This window comes from Pan troglodytes, chromosome 2 (assembly GCF_028858775.2).
Source record: "Pan troglodytes isolate AG18354 chromosome 2, NHGRI_mPanTro3-v2.0_pri, whole genome shotgun sequence".
NCBI lineage: Eukaryota > Metazoa > Chordata > Mammalia > Primates > Hominidae > Pan > Pan troglodytes.
The window spans coordinates 53,508,289-53,534,032 of record NC_086015.1 but is presented as its reverse complement, the minus strand read 5'-3'; the positions used below and the strand labels follow the sequence as shown (position 1 = coordinate 53,534,032).

The 25,744-nt window shown below is 46.2% G+C and overlaps 1 protein-coding gene across 11 annotated transcripts in view; it reads right to left on the bottom strand.

Annotated features, from left to right (window-relative positions):
* Positions 1-25,744, bottom strand: part of DAG1 (dystroglycan 1) — a 68,578-nt gene that overhangs the window by 37,233 nt on the left and 5,601 nt on the right. For 3 of the 11 annotated variants that reach the window (XM_003339043.6, XM_063805778.1, XM_063805779.1), the window contains one exon: positions 23,079-23,130. The exons of 4 other annotated variants lie outside the window; for them this stretch is intronic. The gene's annotated coding sequence lies outside the window, so the exon portion shown is untranslated. Of the gene's footprint in view, positions 1-7,024; positions 7,191-12,562; positions 12,725-23,073; positions 23,131-25,744 lie in introns of those variants that run through there. 4 more of the 11 variants (XM_063805780.1, XM_009445497.5, XM_009445499.5 and 1 more) reach the window with 3 other exon arrangements.

Sequence of the window (25,744 nt, the reverse complement as noted above, 5' to 3'; positions counted from 1 at the left end):
AGAGCAAGATTCTGTCTCAAAAAAAAAAAAAAAAAAAAGAAGAAGTAAAATGTCAAGTTATCAATAATACCTAAAAGGTAGTGACCTTTGTAGCCAAAATATATTAAAGCTACCCTAGAGGCAGGTATATTTAAAGTTTATCAGATCAGTCATCAGGGATATAACTAGGAAATCAAAAACATTATACAGTAACTGGCAAGGACACCAGGCATCCAAGGGTAAGGTTCAGCAGGTAAGGATCCCACTGGCCCCTCCCGTCACCACCACCAATACCATCCCCCAGGAAGATGCAACCAAAGGATGTTGCTTGGTGGGAGGAAAGGGGAGATGCCCATGAGGAGCCAGGCCCTTATGACCCCATTCTGTCCAGACAGCCTTATGGAACAGGCGGCTCTGTTCCACTCAGGCTGCCTCCCCAGAGCTATGAGTGCCCACGCACACAGGGAACTCAGTTAATAAATGCTTTCCACTCAACAGATGTGAAGAACAAATGCACATGTGGTACCAACTCAATTTGCCATAAACTTAATGTTTCCTTATCCATAGAAAAACTCACAGTGAATGAAACTTTCAGATATATATTTTTTTAAGTACCTCTCTTTTTAGTTTTAAGACAGGGTCTCACTATGTTGCCCAGGCTAGAGTGCAGTGGCTATTCACAGAAACAATTATAGCTCACCAGCCTTGAACTCCCCAGTGATCCTCCTGCCTCAGCCTCCCAAATAGGAGACTACAGGCACAGGCCACTGCACCCAGCTCTGAAACTTTCACACATCTTAACCTAAAAACTCTGAAAGAACAGCTCTCTATTAGTTTTTGCTTCCCAAGAATAAAAGAAAAGTTGGGAGACTCAACCCATTATTAACCACACAAAATTTGGCAGAGGTAGCCCATCCCACCACTCCTAGGAGCCCCTACTCCCAAATAGCTACGCTACCTAAAAATAGTAGTTAAGCTGTTAAATTGCTATCATTTGCCACAGTCATTAAAACATTTAAGGAATGGCCAGGTGCAGTGGCGCACACCTAGAATCCCAGTACTTTGGGAGGCCGAGGTGGGCAGATTGCTTGAGCTGAGGAGTTCAAGACCAGCCTGGGCAACGTGGCAAAACCCTGTTTCTACAAAAAAGTACAAAGTTCAGCCAGGCATGGTGGCACATGCCTGTAATCACAGCTACTTGGGAGGCTGAGGTGAATGAACTGCTTGAACCCAGGATGGTGAGATTGCAGTGAGATTACAACACTGCACTCCAGCCTGGGTGACACAGCAAGAACCTATCTCAAAAAAAAAAATTAATTAATAATAATAATAATAAAGAAAATGGGATATTCATTTTGAAACCAGATTAAAATAATAAAATACCATGTTCCTATTTTAAATGGTTTTGGAAAACATAAAAAGCAGAAATATTAACCACTTCAGGTTCAATCTAGCAAAAAACACTTTGACCAGTTAAATATTAACTGTCAGTCCAACATTAATATAAAGTTTCTGAAAGGTTAACCAGTTTAAAACTGCTCAATATCATGGCCAACAGGATGTACTCAACACAATGGAAAACAGTGGTGTGAAGTCATTGTTTATTTGAGTTCCAAATATTTAAAAAAAAAAAAACGGCAAATGTCTCCGCTTCTAGTCAAAAACAGGCCTTTTTGACTCCTTGGCGTCAGATGAGAAAGGTCTGAAGTCAAGTGACTGGTGAAGATTCAAGGTATCACCCTAAAATTAAAATTGCTCAGTTCAGGGGACAGATAGGGTTTCCCTGACATGGGACAGGTTCCTACCTAAACTGCAGGCAATGTGGAAATACCACCAGTGATATGGAGGGAGCCCCAGGACCATCAGGGAGCTGGAGGACCAACCAAAGGGAGCCAGGGTCATATATACAGCAAGAGATTTAAAGGTAAAAATACGTGGGAGAAAAAATACCACCCCTGAGAGGCAAGCACTACACATTCTATCAAACATAAAAGCTACTTTGAACACTTCTCTCACTTGGAAAATTCTTACAAATTCTCACTTATCACAGATAAACAAAGGGCAGTGGCTTCTGCTGGCGGTGGTTTGGTTTTTTCCAACAAAGACAGAAGCAAAGGTTTAAAACCTAGGTATAAATCCACCCAGGTGCAGACATGTTCTAGGGAAAGGGAAGAAAAGCAAGGTTCAAAACCCAGAACAGTCATTCTCCACTGAACCATGGCTTTTAATCTGAGTAGATTTTAACATGGTACGTAATGGGGCTCACTGAAAGAATTCCTTCTACATTCCACTGAAGTCCATACACTGCGTTAAACATTATTTATTACCGAACAGTATACTTGACTTTGAAGATGGTTAAGTTTTATATTGTGTTTTTCACAATTTAAAAAGGTGGGCTTGGGGTTATTTTTATTTTTTTTTTTGAGAGACAGTCTCTCAATCTATCACCCAGGGTGGAGTACAGTGGTACAGTAATAGCTCACTGTAACCTCAAACTCCTGGGCTCAAGTGATCCTTCTGCCTCAGCCTCCCACAGCTGGGACTACTGGTTCACAGCACCATGCCTGGCTCATTTTTTATTTTTATTTTTTTTTTTTTTTTTGAGACGGAGTCTTGCTCTGTCACCCAGGCTGGAGTGCAGCAGCACAATCTCGGCTCACTGCAACCTCCGCCTCCTGGGTTCAAGAGCTTCTCTCGCCTCAACCTCTCCAGTAGCTGGGATTATAGGTGCCCACTACGACGTCCAGCTAATTTTTGTATTTTTAGTAGAGATGGGGTTTCACCATGTTAGCCAGGCTGGTCTTGAACTCCTGATCTCAGGTGATCTACCCACCTCAGCCTCCCAAAGTGCTGGGATTATAGGTGTGAACCATCATGCTCGGCCATTTTTTAGTTTTTATTTTGTAGAGACAGGGTCTCACTATGTTGCCCAGGCTGGTCTCAAACTCCTGGTTCAAACAATCCTCCTGCCTCAGCCTCCTCTAGCACTGGGACTATAGGGACAAGCCACTACAGCCAGCCCCTAAAAAAAACGTTTTTAATGGTTAAGACGGTATATTAAAATATAAGCCTGGACAACATAGTGAGACCCCCATCTCTACAAAAAAAAATTTAGGCCAGGCGTAGTGGCTCACACCTATAATCCCAACACTTTGGGAGGCCGAGGCGGGTGGATCACGAGATCAAGAGATGGAGACCATCCTGGTCAACATGGTGAAACCCCATCTCTACTAAAAATACAAAAATTAGCTGGGTGTTGTGGTGCATGCCTGTAGTCCCAGCTACTCAGGAGGCTGACGCAGGAGAATTGCTTGAACCTGGGAGGTAGAGGTTGCAGTGAGCCGAGATTGTGCCAAAAAAAAAAAAAAAAAAAAATTTAGGCCGGGCACAGTGGCTCACTCCTGTAATCCCAGCACTCTGGGAGGCCAAGGCAGGCAGATCACAAGGTCAGGAGTTCAAGACCAGCCTGGCCAATATGGTGAAACCCTGTCTCTACTAAAAATACAAAAAAAAATTAGCCAGGCGCAGTGGCACACCCCTGTAATCCCAGCTACTCAGGAGGCTAAGGCAGCAGAATTGCTTGAACCTGGGAGGTGGAGGTTGTGGTGAGCCGAGATCGCGCCACTGCACTCCAGCCTGGGCGACAGAGTGAGACTCCATCTCAAAAAAAAAAAAAATTTTAAAAATTTAAAAAATTGGCCAAGTACGTAGGCATGGACCTGTAGTCCCAGCTACTCAGCCTGAGGTGGGAGGACTGCTTGAGCCTGGGAGGTTGAGGCTACCATGAGCCATGACTCCACCACTGTGCTCCAGCCTGGGTGACAAAGCAAAATAAATAAATAAATACACCATCTTTATGTTATGTATATTTTGCCACAATATTTTAGAAAACATTACTTAGTTACACCAATTAGACTTCAGAAGAAAATACTTTAGGAGGCTTTTAGGGGCATATCCCCGTGATGACATGGTCCAGTACTTTAATCACCAGTGCCCAGGTAAGACACTGAAGACAGAAAAGGATAAACTGAGGCCAAAGACAAGGACCAGGCCAAACCATCCATTTGGGTTTTTTTTTTTTTCTGTTTTTTTGTTTTTGTTTTTTTGAGACGGAGTCTCGCTCTGTCGCCCAGGCTGGAGTGCAAGTGGCACGATCTCGGCTCACTGCAAACTCTGCCTTCCGGGTTCAAGCAATTCTCCTGCCTCAGCCTCCTGAGTAGCTGGGGTTACAGGTGCCTGCCACCACGCCCAGCTAATTTTTGTATTTTTAGTACAGACAGGGTTTCACCGTATTGGCCAGGCTGGTCTCGAACTCCTGACATTGTGATCCGCTCGCCTCAGCCTCCCAAAGTGCTGGGATTACAGGCATGAGCCACTGTGCCCGGCCCTAACTGTCCATTTGGCTGCAGCAGCTAGAGTAGGAGGTGGAGTGGTGGTGGGAGAATAAGTCTGAGAGGTGGGTGGCCAGCCTCAGCAGAATCCAAGTGGGAATGAATTACCACACCCTTGCACCCGTGTTGCATCAAAAAATGCAATTAAAGCAAACTAAAATTCTCTGAAGACAGCCCAACAATTAACACTTCAGCACATGTTTACCAACTACCTACCCTGTGCTAGGTGTGAGGCTTTATTTGCTATAGATGCAGTCTTTCCAAGTTTCACACAAAAATATTCAATTAAGATTTATATACATTACTAAATCAGGAAACACAAGTGGTAACAAACCAAGTATTTATACTAATACATTATAAACAGCCATTTTCCAAGTGCTTACTCTAATAGAAACTGAAAGTTGCCTTCTGACTTCCCCAAATTCCCCCTGGCTATCCCATCCCCTCCCCAACTCAGTACAAAGGTACAGTGGGGCTACCCTGTGGGGGCTGGATGATCAGTGTCTACTGGGGGTCAAGGCTGGATGCCAATGGTTCCCTTGAGAGAAAAGGGGGAGAAGAGGTCCACTGCAGGGGTCCTGACAGCATTGACTCTGCTGCTTTCTCTCCCAGTAGATGCCTGGCACCAAGCAGGTACTCAGCAGATGCCCACAGAGTACAGGAAAGGAAATTCCACTAAATCCCCTAAATAATTCCCCAAGCAGCCAAGCGCCGGTGGCTCACACCTGTAATCCCAGCACTTTGGGAGGCTGAGGCGGGTGGATCACAAGGTCAAGAGATCGAGACCATCCTGGCTAACATGGTGAAACCCCGTCTCTACTAAAAATACAAAAATTAGCTGGGCGTGGTGGCAGGCACCTGTAGTCCCAGCTACTCAGGAAGCTGAGGCAGGAGAATCGCTTGAACCTGCGAGGCGGAGGTTGCAGTGAGCCAAGATCACGCCACTGCACTCCAGCCTGGATGACAGTGCAAGACTCTGTCTCCAATAATAATAATAATAATAATAATAATTCACCAAGCATAAAGACAATGATCACTTGATTTCACACTTTGAAGTTCAATGCTGAGCTTTCTGGTATTTTTTCCATCACACTACGAAAGATTAAAAATAAGTGCCATAGCTCAAAATTAATATGCTAATCTAGCAATGATGAATTAAATTTAGAAAAAGTGTGCTGGCTGGTAGCCTTTCTGACCTAATGGGCCAATTAGACTCCAAAACAGAGGAGTGAGGCGAAATGTCAGGGAAGCTCCAGGCAACCCAGCCCTTGACCCTGCCAGCAGCCCTGTAATAAAGGCCTGGGACCCTAAGCACAATGCCTCAGGAGCCAAACAGGTATGTGGGAGTTCTGGCATATTCACTGCAGAATATTCATCTAGGCAAATGCTTCAATCTTCAGTGTTTAAAGTGGTGACTTGCTTTTAGCCACATTCTTGTTTTTGGCTACATTCTTAATGCTCAACCATCAAAAACATTTCACCCATGCCAGGAACTGCCATATCAACACACTGTGTTTATAAAAGAACAAGACAAAACTACCACCCACTCCCTTTGCTCAGGTTTTCCTCCCTGCTAACAGAATTCCTTCCCTCCCACAGATGGTTCTAATTGGCCCTTTTACCTGCTTCAGCCTTGCCACAGCTACAAATCCTAAAAAATCACAAACTTCTCTGACGTACTTCCAAAAGCTAGAGCAGAAGAGCCTAAAGACATTCTTCCATTCTCGCAATCCCTGCTCTGCAAAGCTACAGCCATTCTATGACCAGTGAAATGGTGGGCCAGGCCAACACTATGGACAGGGATGCCCACCACATCTGACTTCAGAATCAGGCTTGCATAGAGGTGCATCAGAGAGCACCAGTTCCCAGTGACCTGGTGAACGCAAGGCTCCTGGGCCAGGCCCCACTAGCTCTCACATTGCTGGCCTTCCCCAGCAAAGGATGTTGGGCTGCTTGTTAAAGACCACAGCACATATCTGGAGACATGTCCAGTTCAGGCTCTTCTATACAAAGTAAAATCAAGAAAACCCATTACTCTCAAGCGCTTTCCTCCTCCTCAAAACTTCAAGGGATCCTCAGGGGCTGTCAGCCACACAGAATTTACACCCAGATTAACAAGACTGAAGAAATCCTTAAAGATGCCCTTGCTCTCACCTTCTTCTGTCTCCATCTCTTTTCTGTGATCTTTGATCATTCTCTCAGCACACAGGAAAAAGTGGGATTCCATTCCATACTAATTACTTGGAAATTAATTCTTGCATTTTAGAACCCAAGGATTAAAAATGAAAAGCAGGCAAGGCACAGTCGTTCATGCCTGTAATCCTAGCACTTTGGGAGGCTAAGGTTGATGGATTGCTTGAGCCCAGGAGTTTGAAATCAGCCTGGGCAACACGGGGAGACTCTGTCTCTACAAAATATGAAAAAATTGGCTGAGTGTGGTGACGCATGCCTATAATCTCAGCTACTCAGCTACTGAGGTGGGAGGATCGCTTGAGCCTGGGAGGTTGAGGTTGCAGTGAGCCATGATCATGCCACTGCACTCCCGCCTGGGTGACTGAGCAAGACCCTGTCGTCTCAAAAAAAAATAATAATAATAAAAATAATGATTTACACAAAGATGGGAAAGAAATTCTGCAGGGCATTTATGTGCTCACATTAGAAGCCAACTGAAGATACATGAGAAATGAAGATAAAGCATCTGAAGAATTAAGCTGTGGGTTGGTGGGATCTCCATCCGCCTGAACTGTAGGAGTCAATCCATGCCTGAGTAGCCCAACCTGGAAATTCAGGAGATCCCAGGGCTATCTGGAAGAACACACCTTCCATGCATCAGCAGATTAAGGCCACCACTGAAAAGTACCTTGGAGCTGCTACTCCACCTCCCCATCCAGTACTTAAAAATATATAAATTATAACAGCACCCTTTTGATAAGATGGAAGATCTCCTGCATTTATCCCATTTTAAATTTTCCTTTAAAGATGCAGGGTCTCACTCTGTTACCTGGGCTGGAGTGCAGTGACACGATGATGGCTCACTGCAGCCTCACTCTCCCAGGCTCAAGTGATCCTCCTACCTCAGCCTCCCAAATAGCTGGGATTACAAACATGGCACCACCACACTTGGCTAATTTTTTATCTTTTGTAGAGATGGGGCCTTACCACGTTGCCCAGGCTGGTCTCAAATTCCTAGGCTCAAGCAATTCTCCCACCTCAGCCTCCTAAAATGCTGGGATTACAGGCATAAACCACCACATCCAGTCCAAATCATTATTTCAACTGGCAGCTAACTACTTAAAGGTCTTATTTTGTAAATAAAACATTTATTTTATGTATTGTTATGTATCTGTCCAGTGAATCTTAAATCAAAAGTTCTGTGGTCTTAAGAATAGACTTGGAGCCAGGCGGGGTACGGTGGCTCACGCCTGTAATCCCAGCACTTTAGGAGGCCAAGGCAGGCAGATCACAAGGCCAGGAGTTCGAGAACAGCCTGACCAACATGGTGAAACCCCCATCTCTACTAAAAATACAAAAATTAGCTGGGCTTGGTGGCCCATGCCTATAATCCCAGTTATTCAGGAGGCTGAGGCAGAAGAATTGCTTGAACCCGGGAGGCAGAGGTCGCAGGGAGCCGAGATCTCACCACTGCACTCCAGCATGGGCAACAAAGTGAGACTCCGTCTCAAAAAAAAAAAAAAAGAATAGACTTGGGGCCAGGCGAGGCAGCTCACGCCTGTAATCCCAGTACTTTGGGAAGCCAAGGCGGGAGGATCACTTGAGGTCAGGAGTTTGAGACCAGACTGGCCAATGTGGCGAAACCCCGTCTCTACTAAAAATACAAAAATAGCAGGAAAGGCCGGGCACGGTGGCTCACGCCTGTAATCCTAGCACTTTGGGAGGCCAAGGCGGGCAGATCACAAGGTCAGGAGATCGAGACCATCCTGACTAACACAGTGAAACCACGTCTCTACTAAAAATACAAAAAATTAGCCAGGCGTGTTAGCGGACGCCTGCAGTCCCAGCTACTTGGGAGGCTGAGGCAGGAGAATGGCGTGAACCCGGGAGGCAGAGCTTGCGGTGAGCAAGATCGCGCCACTGCACTCCAGCCTGGGCAACATAGCGAGACTCCGTCTCAAAAAAAAGAAAAAAAAAATAGCAGGACATAGTGGCAGGTGCCTATGATCCCTGCTACTTGGGAGGCTGAGGCAGGAGAACTGCTTGAACCCAGGAGGCAGAGGCTGCAGTGAGCCAAAAACACGCCACTGCATTCCAACCTGGGCGAAAGAATGAGACTCTGTCTCAAAAAAAAAAAAAAACAACTTGGCTGGGAGCGGTGGCTCATACCTGTAATCCCAGCATTTTGGGAGGCTGAGGCAGGAGGATCACTTAAACCCAGGAGTTTGATACCAGCCCCGGCAACATAGTGGGACCCCATCTCTATTAAAAATAGAAAAAAATGCCAGGCATGGTGGCTCACGCCTGTACTTTGGAAGGCTGAGGCAGGCGGACCACCTGGGTCAGGAGTTCGAGACCAGCCTGGCCAACATGGCAAAACCTGTCTCTACTAAAGTACAAAAATTAGCCAGGCATAGTAGTGCGCGCCTGTAGTCCCAGCTACTCAGGGAGATTGTGGCAGGAAAATCGCTTGAACCTGGGAGGCAGAAGTTGCAGTGAGCCAAGATCGTGCCACTGCACTCCAACCAAGACAACAGAGTGAGACTCCGTCTCAAAAAAAAAAAAAAAAAAAAAGAATTTAGGAGTAGGCCAGGTGTTGTGGCTCATGTCTGTAATCCCAGCGCTTTGGGAGGCTGAGAAGGGCAGATAGCTTGCACTGATGAGTTTGAGACCAGCCTGGGCAACATGGTGAAACCCCATCTCTACAAAAAAATACAAAATCAGGCCAGCATGGTAGCCTGCACCTGCAGTCTCAGCTACTCGGGAGGCTAAGGCAGGAAGATCGCTCAAGCTTGGGAGGCGGAGGTGGCAATAAGCCAAGATCTCATCACTGCACTCCAACCTAGGTGACAGAGCAAGACCCTGTCCCCAAAAAAAAAATAAAAGAATAAAAAAATTAGGAATAAAGAGGCATGATTTCTGTCAATTACTCATAGATGGTTCAGAAAAAAAGGTATAGATAGAAAAGAGAATGACAGAGCAAACACAGCAAAATGCAAACAAATGGTGACTCTAGATAGAGTATTTGGGAGTTTCTTGAATTATTCTTGCAATTTTTCTGTAAATTTAAAGTTATATCAAAAAAAAAACTTTTTTTTTTGAGACAGAGTCTCACTCTGTCGCCCAGGCTAGAGGGTAGTGGTGCGATCTCGGCTCACTGCAAGCTCCACCTCCCGGGTTCACATCATTCTCCTGCCTCAGCCGCCCAAGTAGCTGGGACTACAGGTACCTGCCACCACACCTCAGTAATTTTCTCTATTTTTAGTAGAGACGGGGTTTCACCGTGTTAGCCAGGATAGTCTCGATCTCCTGACCTCGTGGTCCGTCTGCCTCGGCCTCCCAAAGTGCTGGGATTACAGGCGTAAGCCACCGCGCCCAGCCAAAATGGAAAAAAACAAGTGGTAAGAGAAAGGAACACAGGTCATGGTCCAAGTCCCCTCTCAGGACGTCCATACCAAAGCACGTGTATGTACCAACAATTGTGAAGCAGTCAGCAGGTAAGCTCTGTAATCTGTGACAGCTATATAACCCTCCCCCTACCCCACCCCACTTACCTCAAACCCCAGCACTTTGTCCAGTAGGAATCTGGATTCCAGGCACTAATCCCCCAGACAGCATGATTCAAAACACATACCCCACCAGGTCCCAAGCCCTCCCAAGTTTACGAAGGGAAGTGAGGATACTTTAAAAGCATTTTCCTCTAGAAACATTACAAACACAAAATATACAAAAAAAGGATTTTGTTTTAAAAGTGACTTGGGTTATAATGGAAGAAAATGTCACACTAGGGCCCAAAATTACTACATTGAGCTATGTTTTCTTAAGATTAAAAATAGATTCTATCTTCCCTTCCCAGGAACCTTCCCTCCTAGAGGAAAAAAAAACCCAAATCAGATCATTACCAAGTTAAGAGGCCCCAGAGCTAAGGGCAAAATGTGGGCACGCTGCATCCAGTGTTTCCCAGTATCCGATTCCCTACTATTGGTTCCCAGTCTATCTCACAATGATGTCATCAGCTATCTGGTCCTCCCCTTTGACTTAATGCAATAAAAGTAATTCAAGGGCCAGGCACGGTGGCTCACACCTGTAATCCCAGCACTATTGGAGGCAGAGGTGGGCAGATCACCTGAGGTCAGGAGTTCGAGACCAGCCCGACCAACATGGAGAAACCCCTTTTCTACTGAAAATACAAAATTAGCCAGGTGTGGTGGCACATGCCTGTAATCCCAGCTATTCGGGAGGCTGAGGCAGAATCGCTTGAACCCAGGAGGCAAAGGTTGCGGTGAGCCAAGATCACGCCATTGCACTCCAGCCTGGGCAACAAGAGCAAAACTGTGTCTCAAAAAAAAAGGTAATTCACATGGAGGTAAAATAAATTCCAACACCACACTAGGACACAAATGAAAAGCAGGTCTCCTTCCCAGGTCCTCAGGTGAGCAGACTGAGTTTCTTCAGTAGCTCTCCACAAATGACACATTGAATGTATACCTCTAAACACATAAACAAGCACATCTCTTTTAATTTCATTCTTAAAGTTCAAATGAAATCAAATTCTTCAAAACTGTTCCTTTTTTGCCAGGCGCAGTGGCTCACACCTGGCAAGCAGATCATAAGGTCAGGAGTTCGAGGCCAGCCTGGCCAACATGGTGAAACCCTGTCTCTATTAAAAATATAAAAAATTAGATGGTCATAGTGGCACACACCTGTAATCCCAGCTACTCAGGAAGCTGAGGCAGGGGAATCGCTTGACCCTGGGAAGCAAAGGTTTCAGTGGGCCAAGACCGCGCCACTGCACTCCAGCATGGGAGACAGAATGAGACTCCCTATCAAAAAAAAAAAAAAAAAAACTGTTCCTTTTTCTAATTTAGCAGAACTGAGAGACCTCAGTCCCAGTGGGTAGATCCTTCTTCTCATTCACCCCTATTGTGTGTGGCACATCTAAATGTCTAAGTATCTTGCATATCTTGCTCTCCAGGGTGTTCTCACACTCATCCTTGCATTCTTCTTAGAACATATCTAAGGATATAATCCTAGATGTGGAATTGCTGGGTCAAAGGATATGTACATTGGAATTGTTAGATTTGGCAAAATGTCCTTCAATTTACACCCTCACCTAAAGATACAAATGACTTTTCTCTTATTTTCACTAACATTTAAGTATTGTCAAACTCTTTCATTAATAACATAAGATGGAAGAGGAAGGAAGTGGGGCAGTTTGAAACAACATGAGACAGCAGTTTGCCCTGCCCTTATTGTTTGATTAATGGGCATGGTGGGCAGCAGGTGTCATAAATTCAATCTGGGAGTAATGGTACTTAATAGTTAGCCAGAATGATAATACAGGAGGGTGAGCATCTAGACAACTAATGAATCAAAACATGATGCTATGTTTTTCTAGTAAAACTTGAGTACATCAGGAAAATTGCTATCAAGAATTTATGGGGCTGGCCGGGCATGGTGGCTCACGTCTGAATTCCCAGCACTTTGGGAAGCCGAGGCGGGCAGATCACGAGGTCAGGAGATCGAGACCATCCTGGCTAACATGGTGAAACCCCGTCTCTATGAAAAACACAAAAAATTAGCCGTGTATGGTGGCGGGAGCCTGTTGTAGTCCCAGCTAATGGGGAGGCCGAGGCAGGAGAATCACTTGAACCTGGGAGGCGGAGGTTGCAGTGAGCCAAGATCACGCCACTGCACTCCAGCCTGGGTGACAGAGCAAGATCCCGTCTCAAACAAAAAAAAAAGAATTTATGGGGCTAATTACTCTAAATAATAACAAATATGTAGTACTGTTGTTGATTCCATGTGGTTTCCTCCCAGGTATCTCTCTGAACCAAGGCACCTCCTGGGCCAACCCCAGAAGAACTCAGGGCTCAGGGTAGTGAGAACACAGATACAAGTGCTGAGCACATGAAGGGCAGAAGAGGGAAGCTAGAGAGTAACTTTGGTTCTCAAGTCTAACCTTTATATTGTAGTTTCACTGTTCTGGAAAACATTAACATTTTCTAAATTCATATTACCAAATTTAAGTTTGTTGCCTGTTGTCCTACTGAAGACAGGGTCTGGGAGGAATGCAGGAGCCCAGCTGTTCTGTAGCTTGCACCCTCCAGGGTCTTGACGTACTGGGGGAAGAACCGTCTGTCCTAGGCCAGTGCAGCCATCTGGGATAGACAGTCGTGTGCCTAGGCAAAGAGGAAGAACCCCGTCTCTACAAAAAATACAAAATTCTCAATAATTAAAACATCAGGCCGGGCACGGTGGCTCATACCTGTAATCCCAGCACTTTGGGAGGCCAAGGCAGGTGGATTGCTTGAGCAATCCAGGAGTTCGAGATCAGTCTGGGCAACACAGAGAAACCCCATTACTATTAAAAATACAAAAATTAGCCAGGCATGGCACACGCCTGTAATCCCAGCTACTGGTTAGGCTGAGACAGGAAAATCACTTCAACCTGGGAGGCAGAGGATCCAGTGAGCCAAGATCACACCACTGCACTCCAGCCTGGGCAACAGAGCGAGACTGAATCTCAAAAACAAAGCAAAACAAAACAAACAAAAAAAATCAAATACTATATATCTAACAGTTCACTCTTAGGTATATACCCAGAAGACACCGTCAAGAATATTCATATCAGGCTGAGCGCAGTGTCTCATGCCTGTAATCCCAACACTTTGGGAGGCTGAGGTGGGCAGATCACCCGAGGTCAGGAGTTCGAGACCAGCCTGGCCAACAGGGTGAAACCCTGTCTCTACTAAAAATATAAAAATTAGCCGGGCGTGGTGATGCACACCTGTAATCCCAGCTACTTGGGAGGCTGAGTTAGGAGAATCACTTGAACCCAGGAGGTGGAGCTTGCAGTGAGCCGAGATCATGCCACTACACTCCAGAGTGAGACTCTGTCTCAAAAAAAAGAAAAAGGGCTGGGCACGGTGGCTCACGCCTGTAATCCCAGCACTTCGGGAGACCGAGGCGGGAGGATCACAAGGTCAGGAGATCGAGACCATCCTGGCTAACACAGTGAAACCCTGTCTCTACTAAATAAAAATACAAAAAATTAGCCGGGCGTGGTGGCATGCGCCTGTAGTCCCAGCTACCAGGGAGGCTGAGGCAGGAGAATGGCATGAACCTGGGAGGCGGAGCTTGCAGTGAGCCGAGATAGTACCACTGCACTCCAGTCTGGGCGACAGAGCAAGACTCCGTCTCAAATAAATAAATAAATAAATAAATAAATAAATAAATAAATAAAAGAAAAAGAAAATAGTGGTATAAATCTCTCTTGCAGAACATTCAGCCCTCCCCTCACCACCCTGGCTTCTGCTGGCAGTCTGACACCACTCCTACAGGCAGTTCCAGAGCAGTGCCTCCCCAGGCCTCTCCCAGAGCACAGCCCATGCCTCCCTGACTCTGGAATTCCTTACATTCTCCTCCTAAAGGACAACCCTCAGAAAGCTTGGATTCAAAACAAGAAAACAAGCTGGGCATGGTGGTTCACACCTGTAATCCCACCACTTTGGAAGGTTGAGATGAGAGGATCACCTGAGGCTAGGAGTTTGAGACTAGCCTGGGCAACATAACAAGACCATGTCTCTACAAAAGGAAAAAAAAAAATAGGCTGGCATGGTGGCACATGCCTGTAGTTCCAGCTTTGCAGAAGGCTGAGGCAGGAGGATTGCTTAAGCCCAGGAATTCAGACTGCAGTGAGCCATGATCATGCCACTGCACTCTAGCTTGGGTGACAGAGTGAGACCTTGTCTCAAAAAAAAAAAAGAAAACAAAAACAAAACCTGATCTACCACCTGAGGTCTAAGCAACCTAAGTAGACATAAAGATGAAAAATCTGAATTTGGCTTCAAAATTATTTAAGTATTTACAAAAATGAAATTAAATGTGAAATAATAGCAAAACAAACAAAAGTACCACAGGCACATGTTAAGTGTCCCAGTACTAGAGAAAGGCTTGATAAATTCTGGTATATTACATGACACTTCTAGGGCAACTTCCACCTCAAAGACTCAGGCCACGGTTTCAGGGTCATTACAACAAAGACAAAGGCCAGACACAACAAAGGCCTTTTGTCTCCAAAAGGTTGCGGTGAGCCGAGATCGCACCACTGCACTCCAGCCTGGGCGACAGAACAACACTCCGTCCTTGGCCGGGTGCGGTGGCTCACGCCTGTAATCCCAGCACTTTGGGAGCCTGAGGCGGGCAGATCACGAGGTCAGGAGATCGAGACCATGGTGAAACCCCATCTCTACTAAAAATACAAAAAAATTAGCCAGGCGTGGTGGCAGATGCCTGTAGTCCCAGCTACTCCGGAGGCTGAGGCAGGAGAATGGCGTGAACCCGGGAGGCGGAGCTTGCAGTGAGCCGAGATTGCGCTACTGCACTCCAGCCTGGGCGACAGAGCGAGACTCCGTCTCAAATAAAATAAAATAAAATAATAACAATAAAAGTACAAAAATTAGCCCAATGTGGTGGCGCGCATCTGTAATCCCAGCTACTCGGGAGGCTGAGGCAGGAGAATTGTTGAACCTGGGAGGCGGAGGTTGCAGTGAGCAGAGATCGTGCCACTGCACTCCAGGCTGGGTGACAAGAGCAAGACTCCGTCTCAAAAAAAAAAATAAAAGCAGCAATGGCTTCCTGAGCTCCCAACCCCTTGGCACCCAGTGACCACAGCAAACTGGGGACAGAGACCACAGTAAGCCTGACACTGAGGCAGAGGACTGTGCCTTTGGGTACAGCCCACAATGGACCCCATTCTCCCTGGAAGCCCATAGCAGGATGGAGGCGAGGAGGCCAGGACATTCCTCCACCCCCTCACACAGATGTAAAGGGCACAGGCAGCTCAGGGCAGCAGAGCCCTCCACAGGAAGAAAGCATACGGAGCCATTTTTATCTTCAGCTATTAGAATCAAAAGGAGACTCTCTTCTCCAAAATAACAGAGGTACCATCTGATTAAATCAGGTAATCAGGTGGCCTACATAGGATATCCCTCTCTAGTCAGCAAAGTCCAACTAGAAGGGAAAAAGGCTCAGGGCTCTGAAGAGACAGGGGTCCCCACAGGACCTGTCAGGTTAGTGCTGGCACTACAAGCAGAAGAACCAACGTCTCCTGCTAAGATTTCTCCCCTACATGAAAGAATCTGGTCACTTTCTAACTACTTTTAAAATTGGAAAAAGCACATCCTCAGACTTGCAAACACAATGTTTTAGGACCATACTGTTGACCCTTCTGACAAAATATTATTCTATTTTCTAGGTAAGCAAACGCAACAGCTGGTAACACAAACCCAAAGCAGGAGAGAGTCAGACAGGAATCCTACTGTTATCTATTTGTGACTTTAATGAATTCTATTTTTAGGTCTTTAATAAAGAGCCTCTCTTCTACTCTCTTCCTACCAAATTTCTCCACTCAGGCAATTCAATCGTTCCAACACTGCTCAAAAGTCTAAAAATATAAGACACTTCTGGGCCGGGTGTGGTGGCTCACGCCTGTAATCCCAACACTTTGGGAGGCCGAGGCAGGAGGATCCAGCCTGGGCAACATAGCCAAGACCACATCGCTACAAAAAAATTTAAAAATTAGCTGGGCATAGTGGCACGTGCTAGTAGTCCCAGCTACTCAGGAGGCTGAGGTGGGAGGATTGCTTGACCCTAGGAGGTCAAAACTGAAGTGAGCTATGATTATGCCACCACACTCCAGCCTAGGCAACAGGGCAAGACCCTGCCTCTCAAAAAACAAAGAAAACACAATTTCTTCAATCATACCTCACATAAGAGGTAGAACTTACTCATTTTCTCCAAGACTTAGAATCCAGTCCCTGCTCAAGGGCTACTCATCAGACTGGTCTCCAATATAAAAAATCCTAGAAGGCAAGACATCCTTGACCTCCCCAGAGGTCAGGGCAGATTGGACACAGAGGTGACCTACAGTCCAGGCATGGTGGCTCACGCCTGTAATCCCAGCACTTTAGAAGGCCGAGGCAGGCAGATCATCTGAGGTCGCAGTTTGAGACCAGCCTGACCAACATGAAGAATCCCCATCTCTATTAAAAATACAAAAATTAGCCAGGTGTGGTGGCGCATGGTGTATCATTCCAGCTACTTGGGAGGCTGTGGCAGGAGAATCACTTGAATCTGGGAGGCAGAGGTTGCAGTGAGCTGAGATCACGCCACTGCACTCCAGCCTGGGCAACAAGACTAAAACTGTCTCAAAAGAAAAAAAAAAAAAAAAAGATGACCTACCAGCCCAAGCAGGAGTGTTTACAGGACATTCACAGTAATCACATGCATGTTTTATGGAAACATTCCATAGTAAAATTAGGGCCCAGAAAATGGATGTTATCCTAGGTTCTGATTAATAGCCAAATAAAAAGGAAATCTTATTTGGAATTCCATTATTGACTGGATCATTTTTCTTGGCAAAAGCTAGCTAGAGAATCAATCTATCCCTGGAGAACAACTGAGCTAATTAACAGAGGTGTTTATGACAACCAAGGCAGAACTGGTTCACTTCTGCCCTAGACAGCCTTGGGAATCTTAAGTAAATCTCCCATCAACCCCTAGGATGCCTGGGGGGGAAATCTTCAGAGCACAGTGAAAAGGCTAAACAGAGATACCTACAAAATCAAAAGAATTTGATTCCAATTCCACTACTTTAATACATTTACAAACTCTTCCCTCGGTATCCATGAGGGATTGGTTCCAGGATATCAAAATCCACAAGTGCTCAAGTCCCTTATATAAAATGGTGTAATATTTGCATCATAATAAGGACAAAAACATGTAAGCAATAGAATCTACGTCATAATTAAGTTTAAGGGAAGGTACTGTGACTGGATGGACATACACATAAGCCAGATTTATGTTTCTCTCCACCCAAACATCTCAGTGGAGTAAAGAATAACAAGGCAGCATTGCTGCAAACATGTCTCGCCTCCCCCCATAGGGCAGTTTTTCTCCTATCTCAGAATTGAACAAATGTACAATTGGGTTTTATACGGAGACATTCAGTTCCCAAGGGCAGGCAGGAGACAGTGGCCTTCCTCTATCTCAACTGCAAGCGGCTTTCCTCTTTTACTAATCCACCTCAGCATAGACCCTTTACAGGTGTCGGGCTGGGGGACGGTCAGGTCTTTCTCATCCCACGAGGCTATATTTCAGACTATCACATGGGGAGAAACCTTGGACAATACCCCGCTTTCAAGAGCAGAGGTCCCTGTGGTTTTCCGCAGTGCACTGTGTCCCCGGTTTATTGAGACTAGAGAATAGCCATGACTTTTACCAAGTATACTGCTTGTAAACATTTTGTTAACAAGGCACGTCCTGCACAGCCCTGGATCCCTTAAACATCTTCCTGTATACTTTAAACATCCCTGGATTACTTATAACACATAATACAATGTAAATGGTATGAAAATAGTTGTTCTAACATTTAGGAAATGATGACAACGAAAAAAGTTTATTCATGTTTCATACGGACGCAACCATCCTTTTTTCCCAAATATTTTCAATCCACAGTTGGATGACTCCACAGATGTGGAACCTATAGATACAGAAAACTGTGTACCGATTAGGAGAAAGAACTCTATAAGAGGTGCTTGTTTGTAGATTCTCATACCTCATATACAAAAACAACATCTATAGAAATGAAGAGTAAATGCCAAAACAGGGAATCAAGCTGGGCACTGGCTACTGTTTCCCTGAATACGACATATCCTTCCAAGTGCTTCATTCATCCTTCAGCTCCCCACAACTGGCACACTCCCCTATACTTAGGGTATCCAAGGGCCATGACTGCCTCAGCAAGAATGAATCTGTGGCTCCTCATGTCCCCAAGGGCAGGGAACACTGAGACTAGGTCTCCACATGGCTATAAAAATCACAAATCCATGCAAGTCACAGAAAAGGGACTACAGAAAACGTGCACAATACTTAAAAATAAAAATCAGTACAAATCTGCCTTACTTGACATTGATAAATGTGCTTCTACAAAACTGTAAATCACAATTCCTTTTTTTTTTTTTTTTTTTTGAGGCAGAGTCTCACTCTGTCGCCCAGGCTGGAGTGCAATGGCACTATCTCAGCTCACTGCAAGCTCTGCCTTCCAGGTTCACGCCATTCTCCTGCCTCGGCCTCCAGAGTAGCTGGGACTACAGGCGCCTAACACTACACCCGGCTAATTTTTTTTTTTTTTGTATTTTTAGTAGAGACGGGGTTTCACCATGTTAGCCAGGACGGTCTCCATCTCCTGACCTTGTGATCTGCCCGCCTCAGCCTCCCAAAGTGCTGGGATTACAGGCGTAAGCCACAGCGCCCGGCCACAATTCACTTCTTATGATACAAAAAACTCTTTTAAAAAACTTTATGCAGGCCGGGCGTGGTGGCTCACGCCTGTAATCCCAGCACTTTGGGAGGCCGAAGCGGGCGGATCACGAGGTCAGGAGATCGAGACCGTCCTGGCTAACAGGGTGAAACCCCCTCTCTACTAAAAATACAAAAAATTAGCCAGGTGTGGCTACAGGCAACTGTAGTCCCAGCTACTCAGGAGGCTGAGGCAGAAGAATGGCGTGAACCCGGGAGGCGGAGCTTGCAGTGAGCCGAGATCGTGCCACTGCACTCCAGCCTGGGTGACAGAGCGAGACTCCGTCTCAAAAAAAAAAAAAAAAAAACTTTATGCAGAGATGTTAATTGCAACATTATCTATTACAACCAAAGTAAGAAATAACCTCCTTCCTGTAGGAGATAGCTAAAACAAATAATAAGAAGAAAAACAAAAAAAAAGAACCAAACTGTCTAAGAACTAGGGACAGATTAACCATTAGAAATGTTATATGCGCCGGGCGCAGTGGCTCACGCCTGTAATCCCAGCACTTTGGGAGGCCAAGGCGGGCGGATCACAAGGTCAGGAGATCGAGACCTTTCTGGCTAACAGGTCTCCTGGCTAACACGGTGAAACCCTGTCTCTACTAAAAAAATACAAAAAATTAGCCGGGCGTGGTGGCAGGCACCTGTAGTCCCAGCTACTCGGGAGGCTGAGGCAGGAGAATGGTGTGAACCCAGGAGACGGAACTTGCAGTGAGCCGAGATCGCGCCACTGCACTCCAGCCTGGGCGATAGAGCGAGACTCCGTCCGTCTCCCAAAAAAAAAAAAAAAAAAAAAAGAAATGTTATATTCATGACCAGGCACAGTGGCTCACGCCTGTAATCCCAGCACTTTGGGGGGCCAAGGCAGGTGGATTAGGAGGTCAGGAGTTCGAGACCAGCCTGACCAACATACTGAAACCCAGCCTCTACTAAAAATACAAAAAAAAAAATAAAATAGCCGGGTGTGGTGGTGCGCACCTGTAATCCCAGCTACTCAGGATGCTGAGGCAGGAGAACCGATTGAACCCGGGAGGCGGAGGTTGCAGTGAGCAGAGATCGAGCCACTGCACTCCAGCCTGGGTGACAGAGCGAGACTCGGTCTCAAAAAAAAAAAAAAAAAAAAAAAGAATGTTATATTCAGGCTGGCTCACGCCTGTAATCCCAGCACTTTGGGGGGCCGAGGCAGGTGGATCACGAGTTCAGGAGTTCGAGACCAGCCTGACCAACATACTGAAACCCCATCTCTACTAAAAATACAAAAAAAAATTAGCCGGGTATGGTGGTGCGCGCCTGTAATGCCAGCTACTCAGGATGCTGAGGCAGGAGAATCAATTGAACCCAGGAGGCAGAGGTTGCAGTAAGCAGAGATCAAGCCACTGCACTCCAGCCCAGGTGACAGAGGGAGACTCGGTCTTAAAAAAAAAAAAAAAAAAAAAAAAAAAAAAGAAATGTTATATTCAGGCCGGCGCAGGGGCCTGAATCCCACGCCTGTAATCCCAGCACTTTGGGAGATCAAGACGGACGGGATCACCTGGGTTCAGTTCGAGACCAGCTTGGCCAACATGGTGAAACCCAGTCTCTACTGAATATACAAAAATTAGCTGGGTGTGGTGGCACGCACTTGTCGTCTCAGCTACTCAGGAGGCTGAGATAGGAGAATCACTTGAATCCAGGAGGTGGAGGTTGCAGTGAGCAGAGATCGAGCCACTGCACTCCAGCCTGGGCAACAGAGAGAGACTCTGTCTCAAAAAAAAAAAAAAAATCTATACTCAAACTTGGTAAGAACACTGCCAAGGGCCATCTCTGGAGGAGACCCCAGGAATCAGGGGGGATCACAACTGTCTCTGGAAAGGTGAACAACAGGCTGAGGGGATAGATGGAAGGAAGGTTTCTTTCCCTCCTTTGTATAACCCTTCCCTTTTGAACTTTTAATCAAGTTAGTACCATGTGTTGTATTCCCTATTTACAGAAAAAATAAAATGGGATGCCTCACGCCTGTAACCCCAGCACTTTGGGAGGCTGAGGTGGGAGGATCACAAGGTCAGGAGACCAGCCTGGCTAACATAGTAAAACCTCGTCTCTACTGAAAATACAAAAACTTAGCTCGGTGTGATGGTGGGCACCTGTAATCCCAGCTACTCAAGAGGCTGAGGCAGGAGAATCGCTTGAACCCGGGAGGCAGAGGTTGCAATGAGCCGAGATTACACCATTGCACTCCAGCCCAGGCAACAGTGCAAGATTCTGTATCCAAAAAAAAAAAAAAAAAAAAAAAGGGAGGGGACGACAAGAGACTTCATTTTTTTATTTTTTGAGCCAGGGTCTCACTTTGTCACCCAGTCTGGAGTGCAGTGGTATGATTTGCTGTGATGAAAGCTCACTGCAGCCTCAACTCCTAGGCTAAGGCCCAGTGGCTCACATCTGTAATCCAGCAGTTTGTGAGGCTCAGGCAGATGAATCGCTTAAGCTCAGCAGTTCGAGACCAGCGTGGGCAACATGGCAAAACCCTCTCTACAAAAAATTAAAAAAAAAAAAAAAAAAAAAAAAAAAACTCTTGGGCTCAAAAGATGCCCCCACCTCAGCTTCCCGAGTACCTAGGGAACGTGCCACCACACTCAACTAATTTTTTTTTTTTTATTTTTTGTAGAGACAGGGTCTCTCTTTGTTGCCCAAGCTGGTCTCAAACTCCTGGCTTCAAGTAATCCTCCCACCTTAGCCTCCCAAAATGCTGAGATTACAGGCATGAGATCGGGCTCCTTTTCTCTTTTCTTTCCACTTTTTTTTCTTTTTTTTTTTTTTTGAGACAGAGTCTCACTCCATCGCCCAGGATGGAGTGCAACAGCACGATCTCGGCTCACTGCAACCTCTGCCTCCCAGATTCAAGATTCAAACAATTCTCCTGCCTCAGCCTCCCAGGTGGCTGGGATTACAGGCGCACACCACCACGCCTGGCTAATTTTTGTATTTTTACTAGAGACAGGGTTTTACCATGTCGACCAGGCTGGTCTCGGACTCCTGACCTAAAATGATGTACCCGCCTCGGCCTCCCAAAGTGCTGGGATTACAGGTGTGAGCCACCATGCCCAGTCCTTTTCTTTCCACTTTTTTTTTGAGATGCAGTTTCACTCTTGTTGCCCAGGCTGGAGTGTGATGGCGGGATCTCAGCTCACTGCAACCTCCACCTCCCATGTTCAAGTGATTCTCCTTTCTCAGCCTCCCAAGTAGCTGGGATTACAGGCACCTGCCACCACGCCCAGCTAATTTTTGTATTTTTATCAGAGACGGGGTTTCGCCATGTTGGCCAGGCTGGTCTCAGACTCCCGACCTCAGTTGATCTGTGCACATCAGCCTCCCAAAGTGCTGGGATTATAGGTGTGAGCCACCGCACCCAGCCTCTTTCCACTTTTATCTTCCACACTACTTAAATGTATGTATTATCCAATAGAGCTTTTCCTCCACTATTAATGTTTTAAAATTCTAAGTCAGGTGCGGAGGCTCATGTCTATTAATCACAGCACTTTCAGAGGCTGAGGCGGGAGGATCGTTTGAGCCCAGGGGTTTGAGATCAGCCCGGACAACATAGTGAGATCCCATCTCCACAAAAAGTTACAAAAATTAGCCAGGCATGGTGACATGCTCCTGTAGTCCCAGCTACATGGGAGGCCAAGGTGGGAGGATGGCTTAAGCCTAGGAGGTCAAGGTCTGCAGTGAGCTGTAATCATGCCACTGCACTCCAGCATGGGTGACAGACAGAGATCCTGTTTCAAAAACAAATAAGCTGGGCAGCAGTGGCTCACCCCTGTAATCCCAGCACTTTGGGAGGCCGAGGCGGGCAGATCACCTGATGTCGGGAGTTCGAGACCAGCCCGACCAACATGGAGAAACCCCGTCTCTACTAAAAATACAAAATTAGCTGGGTGCGGGGGCACATGCCTGTAATCCCAGCTACTTGGGAGGCTGAGGCAGGAGAATTGCTTGAACCCGGGAGGCAAAGGTTGCAGTGAGCCAAGATCACACCATTGCACTCCAGCCTGGGTGACAGAGCAAGACTTTGTCTCAAAAAAATAAATAAAAATAAATAAATATAATTCTGTGGTTATCATTTTGGCCAGTATGTGATTATTCCTCAACTTTCTTTTGCAGAAATGTCTCTTTGCAAGTACCTTACCTCACCTTCTAGTGCTAGGCTGCTTTAAAAGCCTTATCTTCCTGGAGAGCAGTGGCCCTGCAGGAAAAGGAGGAAACAATATTGGTGAATGCCCACAACTGAAATAGAATTATACCACACTGACCAACTCCAGAGGAAGTGGGGAATGCCACTGAGTCTCCTGCCCACACCACAAATTACTCACCCTTCTTTGTCAAAGGTCACAGTAAGAAAATGAAACATTTTCTGTACAGTCAATCCAGAACCAAAAATTATAAATAGTAAAATTAATTTCAGTGTATTTTAGACAGTGGTATTTTTTAAAACGATTAGCTCAAAAAGGTATAACTGAGAAGAAAAACCTCAACACTGCAAAACCTCAAACTTGGCTCACTGCAACCTCCACCTCCCAGGTTCAGGCAATTTTCCTGCCTCAGCCTACCAAGCAGCTTGGATTACAGGTGTGCGCCACCACGCCCAGCTAATTTTTGTATTTTTTAGTAAAGAAGGGGTTTCACCATGTTGGACGGGCTGGTCTCGAACTCCTGAGCTCAGGTGATCCACCCGGCTCGGCCTCCCAAAGTGCTGGGATTACAGGTGTGAGCCACTGCGCCCAGCCCAAAACCTCAACACCATTAAATGTATCTCATGACAAGCAAGATAAAAGACATTTGGTCATAAAAGTAATTTTTTAAATATGCAGCTGATTGTTCCAGTAGAATCCTGCTTTTAAAACATAAATATAAATTAAGTCAACATACTGCTAAAGTTCGTTCAGATTTAACCACTTCAACACAGAACACAGACCAGCTTCACCAACTTTAACACTCTCAGTTTATGATCTTCTACTAATGCATCTCATCGATGCACCTTTCTACCCTGGACCCTGAGTAAAACTAAGAAAATGCTTAGCTATGGCCGGGTGCAGTGGCTCATGCCTGTAATCCCAGCACCTTGGGAGGCCGAGGTGGGCAGATCATGAGGTCAGGAGATCAAGACCATCCTAACACAGTGAAACCCCGTCTCTACTAAAAATACAAAAAATATATATATACATATATTAGCCAGGTGTGGTGGTGGGCACCTGTAGTCCCAGCTACTCGGGAGGCCGAGGCAGGAGAATGTCATGAACCCAGGAGGCGGAGCTTACAGTGAGCCAGGATCGCACCACTGCACTCCACACTCCAGCCTGGGTGACAGAGCAGACTCCGTCTCAAAAAAAAAAAAAAAAAAAAGAAAAAGAAAATGCTTAGCTATCAAACCTAAGAAATTGGAAAACAGAGAACCCTATTCCTTAAGGCTAAATTAAGTCTTCTGGCTGGTGTAATTTTGTAAGCTACTCTAAATTCCTATTTATAGAAATTGCTGGCTGGGCACGGTGGCTCATACCTGTAATCCCAGCTACTTGGGAGGCTGAAGCAGGAGAATCACATGAACCCAGGAGGTGGAGGTTGCAGGAGCCAAGATCGCGCCATGCACTCCAGCCTGGGCAACACAGTGAGACTCCATCTCAAAAAAAAAAAAAAAAGCTGGCCAGGTGAGGTGGCTCACGCCTGTAATCCCAGCACTTTGGAAGGCCGAAGCAGGCGGATCACTTGAGGTTGGGAGTTTGATACCAGCCTGACCAACATGGAGAAAACCTGTCTCTACTAAAAATACAAAATTAGCCAGGCGTGCTGACGCATGCCTGTAATCCCAGCTACTCGGGAGGCTGAGGCAGGAGAATCACTTGAACCCAGGAGGCGGAGGTTGCAGTGAACCAATATCGCACCATTGCACTCCAATCTGGGTAACAAAAGCGAAACTCCATCTTAAAAAAAAAAAACTGGGCATGGTGGCTCACGTCTGTAATCCCAGCACTTCGGGAGGCTGAGGCAGGCAGATCAAGAGGTCAGTAGATCGAGACCATCCTGGTTAACACAGTGAAACCCCGTCTCTGCTAAAAATACAAAAAAATTAGCTGGGCGCGGTGGCGGGCGCCTGTAGTCCCAGCTACTCGAGAGGCTGAGACAGGAGAATGGCGTGAACCCGGGAGGCGGAGCTTGCAGTGAGCCGAGATCATGCCACTGCACTCCATGCAGCCTGGGTGACCGAGCGAGACTCCGTCTCAAAAAAAAAAAAAACACTAATTAATTAATTAATTTAAAAAAAAAAGGCCAGGCATGGTGGCTCAGGCTTGTAATCCCAGCACTTTCGGAGGCTGAGGAAGGCAGATTGCTTGAGCTCAAAAGTTCGAGACCAGCCTGGGAAACATGGAGAAACCCCATCTCTACAAAAAATACAAAAATCAGGGCGGTGCGCAGTGGCTCGTGCCTGTAATCCTAGCATTTTGGGAGGCCAAGGAGAGTGGATCACCTGAGGTCAGGAGTTCGAGATCAGCCTGGGCAACATGGCAAAACCCCATCTCTACTAAAAATACAAAAATTAGCCAGGTGTGGTGGTGCATGCCTGTAATCCCAGCCACTTGGGAGGCTGAGGCAGGAGAATCACTTGAACCCAAGGGGCAGAGGTTGCAGTGAGCCAAGATCGCACCACTTCACTCCACACTGGGCAAAAGAGCAAAACTCCACCTCAAAAAAAAAATTAGCCGGGTGCGGTGGCTCACGCCTGTAATCCCAGCACTTTGGGAGGCCGAGGCGGGCAGACCACAAGGTCAGGAGATGGAGACCACCCTGGCTAACATGGTGAAACC